This window comes from Sus scrofa, chromosome 2, assembly GCF_000003025.6.
Source record: "Sus scrofa isolate TJ Tabasco breed Duroc chromosome 2, Sscrofa11.1, whole genome shotgun sequence".
Classification (NCBI taxonomy): Eukaryota; Metazoa; Chordata; class Mammalia; order Artiodactyla; family Suidae; genus Sus; species Sus scrofa.
In genome coordinates, this window is record NC_010444.4 from 54,277,529 (window position 1) to 54,286,997 (window position 9,469).

Below are 9,469 nucleotides of genomic sequence, written 5' to 3' on the forward strand. Positions count from 1 at the left end.
GTCTTGTCATTTGTTAATAATGGGGACAAGGGCAACACAATGCTAAATGACTATAGCAACCACTTAAGCAATCTCTCCTTTATTAATGACTCCAAAGAAATTTGATCTGGAGGTCAGGACATAGAGTGAATTGTACAATTAGCAGTACAAAACTGATATTTCAGTTTCTCAGGTGATGTCAGCCATATGAATGAGACTGACAGTACAATACAATATCACTGTATAGCCCTGATTAGACAGAAAGGCAAACAAGAAGTCAAATACAGGTAAAGAAGTATCTGAGTTCTTTTGGCTACTGCACAGCTTTCTTGGCACTTTTAATCTCTTAAAGATTATTGAATTGTACAATTTGGCACAACTTGAAAGAGAAATCGCTCATATATTTTTCTATAACTCAAGCATGAAGTAAGGTTGTTTGGAAACTTACATTGTAAAAAGAAAAAAAATGGAAAAACTAAAAACCAAGAGGTGATCTGGTGTATATTATGTATGTATATATTATATACCTGGTGCAATATATAGTACATATTTTATATATATATATATTTATAAATATGTTTCACTTTCATAATAAACACATGAAAATATCAATAGCATAATATTGCCAAGTAATACATAACCATCCCTAATAAAATCAAAATGCACATTTACTGATTATATATTGAAAGAAAATATATATGTAGCAAAATATATGCCTTAGACATTTATTTCATTATTTTCTATAAAAAGGTCACATATTAAGTATATGATGTGGAGTTCCCTGGTGGCCTAGAATTTAAGGATTTGATGTCCTTACTGCTTTGGCTCAAGTTCAACTCTGAGCCAAGGAACTTCCATATGCCATGGTTAAACCATAAATAAATAAATAAATAAATAAATAAATAAAAACAAGCAGACACATCACAGACCAAATTTTTATTAATATTTAGTAGCATGGAATTTCTTAATCCTATATATATATATATGCACACACACATAATTATGTATATATGCATATATACACACATACACACACACACACATCCTACTAGAGAGTTGAGTACACATAGATTGGTTGAAATAGTTTGAATGCATTAAAAAAATTCAGTATTCTTAATGTAAAATATGTTCCACACATATTTGTGTGGATTACATGATCATTGCCATTTGATTGACTTTAAAACTAATAGAATAGGAAAATTTCAAGCAATTTTAGGCTAATATGATTACTTTTGCAAGGCATTACTACAAAATGGGTAAAATAATGCATAATAATATTGTTTGCAAATGCACAATTTTAGTAATTTTGGCAGGACCACATGGATTAATTTTTCCAAAGCCAAGACCAAAATACTAGGTATTTCTCTGAATTATTCCAAGACAGGGGAAAGCTAATGCAAAACAAAGAAAGGAAGCCAGTGCCTTTGACACTTAAGAGAGGAGAAAAAGAAAGAAAGCAATAAAGGAAGGAAGGAAGGAAGAAAAGAAAGAAAGAAAGCAATAAAGGAAGGAAGGAAGAAAAGAAAGAAAGAAAGAAAGAAAGAAAGAAAGAAAGAAAGAAAGAAAGAAAGAAAGAAAGAAAGAAAGAAAGAAAGGAAGAAAGGAAAGAAAGAAAGAAAGAAAGAAAGAAAGAAAGAAAGAAAGAAAGAAAGAAAGAAAGAAAAGAAAGAAAGAAAGAAAAATTGATATGAAAATAGAAAATTAAATATATGCTACTGTGTAGCCAAAAAAAATCCCCTGAAAGAAATTTGCTGACTCGTGCCATTGTATTAGATATGGTGATTTAGGCTTGAAATCATTGATATTTCCATAATGTAATCATAGTCATTTCTCACATATTGTATTCTCCACAGTGAATATATTTATCATGGCATGGGAGAAACAGTTTCAATATTCAATGGATCCTGCTGGAAATATTTGATTACAGCCCCACACACATCTTCCTCTGCTGTCTGGTCTTGGGCAACTTCACAGTGACCTTCATGGGAAATGCTGTTATGATTTTCCTCATCTACCTGGACACTCAGCTCCACATCCCCATGTACCTGTTCCTCAGCCAACTGTCCCTCGTGAACCTCATGCTTATCTGCACCACTGTACCCAAGATGGCCTTCAACTACCTCTCTGGAGGGAAGCCCATCTCTTTGGCTGGTAGTGGAACCTAGATATTCTTATAAGAGTCCCTTCTTGGAGATGAATATTTCCTGTTGATTACAATGGCTTTTGACCAGTATGTTGCCATTATGGTACTCAGTTCTCATGAGCCAGCATATCTGATGTCTCATGGCTGTTCCCTCCTGGATTATTGGCCTCTTTATGGTGTATTGTTATTGCCATTGAATTGTCTTTTCCATATTTTGGTGCTCGGGAAACACCCCATTTTTTCTGTGATGTCCCTGCCCTTCTCACTCTTTCATGCACCAACACATTACACTTTGAAAGGTTAATGTTTATTTGCTGTGTAATTATGCTTCTTTTCCTTGTAGCAGTCATCATTGCATCCTATGCTCATCTTATTCTGGCTGTCATTTGCATCAGATCTTGAGAGGGTCCCATCAAAACTTTTGGTGGTTGGGATGTACTATGGAGCTGCCATATTCATATATATGTGGCCTGATTCTGATCATTCCACCCCACAAGACAAGACTGTATCATCCTTCTACACTATCCTTACTCCCATGCTGAATCCCCTCATCTATAGTCTCCACAACAAGGAAGTGGTCAGAGCATTCATGAAGGTATTAAGGAAGGGAAAATCTAGAGATCAAATTGCCTAAAAAATAGTTTTCCCTACATTTTTGCTTTATGCTTGAATTTGTATATATAACCAATTGAATTTAGCACGCAATACTTACCCATATTTATAGCAAAACATTTTGGAAGTTTCCATTGTGGCTCAGCAGTAATGAACCCAAGAATTAACCATAAAGTTGAAGGTTTGATCCCTGGCCTCACACAGTGGGTTTAGGGTCCAGCAGTGCTGTGAGCTGTGGAGTAGTTTGCAGATGCAGCTCTTACCTGGTTTGCTGAGGCTGTGGTGTAGGCAGGCAACTGTAGCTCTGATTTAACCCCTAGCTGGCACATGCTGCACATATGGCCTTAAAAAGCAAAAGCAAAAAAAAAAAAAAAAAAAACTTTTATAGGCAATCATGTGTTCAATTTATTTCTTTTGTTATGGAAAATTCAAAATAGGACTGTAAGTAAATATGTGCTGCAAGATATTCTGCACAACTACATATTTTATTTTACACAATACCACTTTGGAAATTAGAAGCATTTACACTCACAATGCCACATAGTTCCATAATTAAGCAGAGCACTGAAAAATGTTCTGTGCTTTTTAACATATAGTAGTTTTACCTTTTGCCAAACAAAAAAAAGATTCTCCTGAATCCAATTTCATATCTTGGATTTATCATTCTGTAGAATTGAATGACTAAGTTAATTATAAGCAAGATTATAGATTTATTTATGAAATTCTTATTAAATTAATACACATTATCCAGAAAGGCAGTAAGGAATTAGTTTTATGGTTTAGCTTATTGAGCCTATTTTGTAATGGAAACTTCCCCTCTTCTGGATATAGTAGCATTTGGGACCTCCCATTTATTTTCTCTTTCTGTAAACATTAGACTTATGCATGAGAAACTGAAATAGGAACATGAATCCACATTGTCTTGGATTTTTTTATCCTCAGATATCTCAGTCCTTATATGGATTTGCAGTGTAATTACGTTACAAATTTTCAATTTTATTTTTAGCATGATATTTTTTAAAAATTCCATGTGTGACATTGCTGTAGATATTGCCACAATGATATTGATATGAAATGAAGCACAATTCTGGAGAATCCTGTGTATTTATGAGAAAAAAAATCATTATGCCTTCATATGAATTACTAACTCTTCCTTCAAAATTTTAATGTAACATACCCATTGAATTAGGTTTCCTTTACTGCATAACAAACTGACACAAACTCAGGAATTCTAAATGATAATTATTTATTATGTCACACTATATATGTGTAGAGATTATGTCATGGATAACCTAGGTATTCTGCTTAGGGTATCACATGGTAGAAATCCACATTCCTGCTGGGGTTGCAGTTTCATGTGAGGCTCAGGATCATCCTACAAGCTCATGTAATTGTTGAAATAATTAATTTCTTTCACCTGAATAACTCATACCAGCTTTCTTATTTAAGGGTAGGAAGAGAGTCTCTCTGATCTCAGGAAAGGCCAAAGTGGAGTTTTCATCATAGCTCAGAGGTTACTGTTTCATGAACCCCACTAGCACCCATCACAGTGTGGGTTTGATCTCTGGACTCACTCAGTGGGTTAAGGATTTGGCATTGCTTTGAGCTGTGGTGTAGGTTGCAGGCATGACTCAGATCCCTATTTGCTGTGGTGGTGGTGTAGGCTGGCAGCTACAGTTCTGATTGTACCCCTAACCTGAGAACCTACATATGCTGTGAATGTGACCCTAAAATAATAATAAAAATAAAATTTAAAAAATAAAATAAAATTTAAATGTAACATGTCCACTGCATTAGGTTTACTATACTGCCTAAAAAAAATAACACATTATAGGAATTCTAAATAAAATTATTTATTATGTCACAGTATATATGGGTAGAGATTATGGCATGGATAACCTGGGTATTCTGCTTAGGGTATCACAATGTAGAAATCCACATTCTTGCTGGGGCTGCAGTTTCATCTGAGGCTCAGGATCATTTTACAAGCTCATGTAGCTGTTGAAATAGTTAATTTCTTTGCACCTAGATAACTCATAGCAACCTGCTTGTTCAAGGCTAGGAAGAGAGTGTCTCTGACCTCTGGAAAGGTTGATGTCCTCTTTTAAATATCTCCAATGGATTAAGTCAAATCAACTCAGGATAGTCTCACTTAGATTACTTAAAGACAAATGTTTTTGGTTTTAATAACTTCTGCACAGTCACTTTATTTTGTTTGATTGAATAACTTGATTATAGGAGCAATTGTAGGGAATGTAGATCATGGGAAATTTTGGAGTCCTGCCTGCCACACACTGAAATAACTTACCAACTCCTATCTATAAGAGATATTAAAATACACTTTCAATAACCTATGTCAGTGATGTGAGAAATATCTGTTAAATTCCTAATCATTGACTGAATTATTTAATCCTCTAGAAATTATTTTATATATTCTGAGGTTGAAGGGTTTCTGGTGAGGGTGAATGTCTGTAAGTAGGAATGTACCAGGTTTTGAGTCTGACAATGAATTCAAAATATCTTATTACAAATATCTTATTTTATGTTATTAAAAAGCATACAAAGAGACTTAATGGATTTTTTAAAAAGTTCCTGCTGTGGCACAGTAGGTAAATAACCCAAATGCTTTAGCAGCTTGAGTCACTGTGTAGTTGAAGGTTTGATCCCTGCCCTGGTACAGTGGGTTAAAGGATCCACCATTGCTGCCATTGTGGCATAGTGTGCACCTGTGGTCCTGTTTTAATCTCTGACCCCAGAAAATTCATATCCCGCATGTGTGGACACTAAAAAAAATAAAAAAGATACAACTACTTGTGGCCTAAGATAAGAGACTTATTTTAGCTTTAAGAGCACACATTGGCTGAAAGTGAAGGGTTAGAAAAAGATAACTCATGTAAATGCTAAACAAAGTAGAGCAACAGTGGCAATACTTAATATCAGACAAAATCAACTTTATGTTAAAAAATGTCACAAGGGACAGAAATTAATTATATAATGATAGATGTATCAATTCATAAAAAGGATATAAGAACAGTAAATATATATGTACCAAATATCAGAATACTGAGATATATAAAGCAAATACGTTTAAAGGAAATATAGAAAGTAAAATCATAATAATAAGAGAAGACAACACCACACGGAACATCCAGACAGGAAATCAGCGAAGAAACAGCAGACATGAACAAAGATATACCTGAAATGGACCTAAAAGGCATAACTAAAACATTCCATCCAACAGCAGATGAACAAATATGCAAGCTAAATCATATATTAGGTCACAAAATAAGTCTCAAGAAATATAAGATTGAAAGATATTTATATTTTGAACCACAATGGTATAAAGCTACAAATGACACACAGAAGGAAAATAGAAAAAAAAATCACTGACATAAATCTCACACCTCTGCACTAGCAATGATTCAAGGAGGAAATCAAAAATATATATATATTTTTAAATTGAGACAAACTAAAATGGAAACATGGGATAAAAAATCTTATGGAATAGAGTGAAAACAATGATGAGACGGGAATTTATCATGATAAATACCTGAATTAAGGAAAAAGAAAGTATCTTTAAAAAACTACCTCATTTTATGCCTCAAGGAACTTGCAAAAGGAGGAAAAACAAAGTCAAAATTAATAGAAATACATATAAGCATTGGACCAGACATAAATGAAATAGAAAATTAAAAAACACAATATATTTTCAACAAAATAAATTATTTTGAAAATATAGATCTTTTTCTAGATTAATAGAGAAGACAAAATAATAAAATTAAAATGAAACAAAAGATATTGTAACTGATGAATTGTAAATGGTCATGATGTATCTGTGAATAATTAGATTCCAACAAACTGGAATTACATTTCATTTATGTAATGTAAACACTTATATTCAATTAATGTAGTGTAAACAATTGCATTTGATAACCTACAAAAGATGAGTTTTCTCATAAAACTCAATGTAGAATTGCATGTGATAAAACAATCCCACTCATGGATATATATCTGTACAAAACTTTCATTCAAAAACATACATGCACCCCCTATATTCATTGCAGGACTATTAACAGTGGCCAAGATATGATGGCAGCCTATATGTCCACAAAGAATGATGTATAATGGAATACTAGTCAGCCAAAAAGGGAGAAAATAATGCCATTGTAGCAACATGATAGCAACTAGAGATTCTCATACTGGAGTTCCCCTTATGGCAGTGTGGAAACCAATCCACCTAGGAACCATGAGTTTACAGGTTTGATCCCTGGCCTAGCTCAGTGGGTTAAGAATTTTGCATTGCTGTGAGCTGTGGTGTAGTTCAAAGATGTGGCTGAGATCTGGCATTGCTGTGGCTGTGGCATAGGTTCTCAGCTGTAGCTCCAATGAGACCCCTAGCCTGGGAACCTTCATATGCCATGGATGTGTCCCTAAAAAGCAAAAAGAAAAAAAAAATTTTCATACTATGTGAAATAAGTCAGACAGAGAAGGGTGGATACCGTATTATGTCACATATGGGGAATCTAAAATATGGCATAAACAATCCTATCTATAAAAGAGAAAGAAAAACACAGACTTAGAGAATGGACTTGTGGTTGCCAGGAGTATGGAGCAGGATGGATGGGAAGATTGGGGATGATAGATGCTATTACTTTGTGGTCTATGGGCAATGGGACACTGTAGTACAGCACAAGAAAATATCTAGTTAATTGGGATAGAACATGATGGAAGATAGTATGAGAAAATGGTTGTATATATGTATAACTGGGTCACTGCACTCTACAGCAGAAATTGACACAAACTGTAAATCAACCATACTCTAAAAAACAAACAAAAAATTCCCTCAGGTGAAAGCTCAGGAATGGATACCATCACTGGTAAATTCTAGCAAACATTTAATGAAAATTTAACATGAATCCTTTTCAAAATCTACTAAAAATTTGAAATGGAAGAAGTAATTCCAAACACATTTTATTATGTTAGCATTACTGTGATACAAAAGGCAGGCAAAGACTCTAAAAAGTATATATACCAATATTCTTCATGAGCCTATACGAAAAATTCCTCAAAAAATACTAACAAAATAAATTCAACAACACTTTAAATAATCATACTCCATGGTCAGGTGAGATCTATCCCTGGGAGTCAAGCATAGCTCAACATACGTCAATCAAATGATAAATCACATTAGCAGAAATAAGGATAAAATATATATGATCATCACAATGGATGCAGAAAAAACGTTGACAAAATTCAACATCCTTTTATGATAATAACACTCAGTAAACTAGGCATGGAAGGAATGAACTTCAACATGATAAAGGCCATATGCAACACAAATAGCTAAATCATTCTTAATGATTCATTATATTATTACTAAATATCTATTGTCCAATAAGAGTTGATCTAGGCATTGAGGTTCTAGAGGTCTTATTCAATATAATATTTTAACAAGATTTCTTCTTTGATAGATTTGATAAACTCGAGTTTAATCTTTTGTGTAATTCATATGGTAGATTTTTGTTGAATACAAACAAAAATCTTGGAGAGCAAGTAGTCATTTGCAAACAGTGTATCTTTGCATTACATAAAATGTAGATTTACTTTTAAAACCAGAATATGCTTTTGTTCAGTCACCTAAAGTGTAAAAGAAGAGTAAGAGGAGACAAAAGATTAAGCCACTTATTTTCCCAATAAATTAGTTGATAAAATTTACATAAGTAATTCAAAGTATTCACTATGTTGTTATGTAAATGTATAAAACTATATATATATTATAATATATATATAAAACATTGGTGGATATCATTATGTATTAACTAATCACTACCAATATATTTGATAACACTCTATGCTTAATGTAGAGGAAGTAAATAATAATTACTAGTTAGAAAGCCAAGAATTTAATGACTATATATGACACATTTTCCCCCTTAATACATTTCGAGAGATCACTGAACTCACTAAGTCTTTGTTCCCAGGTCTCATAAAAATCACAGGCAATAAAACTAACCTTTTAAAATATTATGGGGGGAGACAGGATTAAGATGGAGGAATAGATGGACTGGAACTCAATTTCTCTCATAAAAACAACAAAATTACAACCAAATGCTTGGCAACCTTCAACCAAATTCTCTGTAAACTTTCAAAAAGATATCCTACTCCAGAAGACAAAGAGGAGGCCACATCAAGTGGTAGGAGGGGTGATTACATGATATAAGAAACCCCATAACTCCTGGGAGGGAAGACCCACAGACTGGAAAATAACTATATCAGAAAGACTCACCTACAGGAGTGAGAATTCTGGGACCCACATCAAATACCCATGGCTGGGGATCTAGCACTGGGAGAAAGAGACCCAGAGCATATGGCATTGAAGTCTGGTGGGGTGTGTGTACAGGTGCTCCACAGGACTGGGGGAAAAGGAGACCACATTCTTAAAAGGCACACACAGACTTTCATATGCACTGGATCCCAGGGCAAAGCAAAGTCTCCATAGGAATCTGGGTCAGACCTGACTGAATTTTCTTGCTGGATTTCCTGGAAAACAGGGGGCAAATGTGGCTTGTTTTAGGGGAAGGGCATTGGAAGCAAAGCTCTTGGGAATATTCACCAGCATGCGTTTCTACAGAGGTGGCCATTTTGAGAAAATCTGGCCCCACTCATCAGCCCTGAGAAGCCCCAAGCCAAACAACAATCCAGCCCCACCCATCAGTAAACAGGCTAAATAAAGAC

General features: G+C 34.2%; 1 pseudogene; it reads left to right on the forward strand.

Annotated features, from left to right (window-relative positions):
* LOC110259588 lies at positions 401-2,756 on the forward strand (annotated as a pseudogene).